This window comes from Nomia melanderi, unplaced genomic scaffold (assembly GCF_051020985.1).
Source record: "Nomia melanderi isolate GNS246 unplaced genomic scaffold, iyNomMela1 scaffold0775, whole genome shotgun sequence".
Taxonomy (NCBI): Eukaryota; Metazoa; Arthropoda; class Insecta; order Hymenoptera; family Halictidae; genus Nomia; species Nomia melanderi.
The window spans coordinates 7029-7500 of NW_027475889.1; positions in this window are offsets into that span (position 1 = coordinate 7029).

Below are 472 nucleotides of genomic sequence, written 5' to 3' on the forward strand. Positions count from 1 at the left end.
GAATAAAAATCGTATGTTAATATATGTTCGAATCGACCATAGTTTCAGCGGCTAAGTACCAGCAGCCCGGCCGGTTGGTCTGTACGCGCGGCAGTTTACCACCATAAGCGCCCGTGCTGAGCGGCCGGCGCCGCGGTCGTCGCGGCCGCCCGTTTGGTTACTATAAGAGAGCACGTCGGTTCGAGCGGACCGGTCGGCGCAGCGGCGGGCGAGCGGCTATTCTACGATCTCGGTCGAGAAGCAGTCGTTCAGCTCCTCGAGGTCCATTCCTCGACTGTTCTGTACCGCGTTCCGTTGCGAATTTTTCTCTACACAGCATGACCACGGGTCGGTGTCTCAGACCGAATGGCCCTTATGTGGTAAGCCCAGAATGTTGGGTTGGATACAACGTATATTCGTTATACTTGTACGACTCTCACATCAACTCTCAGAAACCCAAAAGGGGTTTTCTATCCGAGCGAAAATATATTTT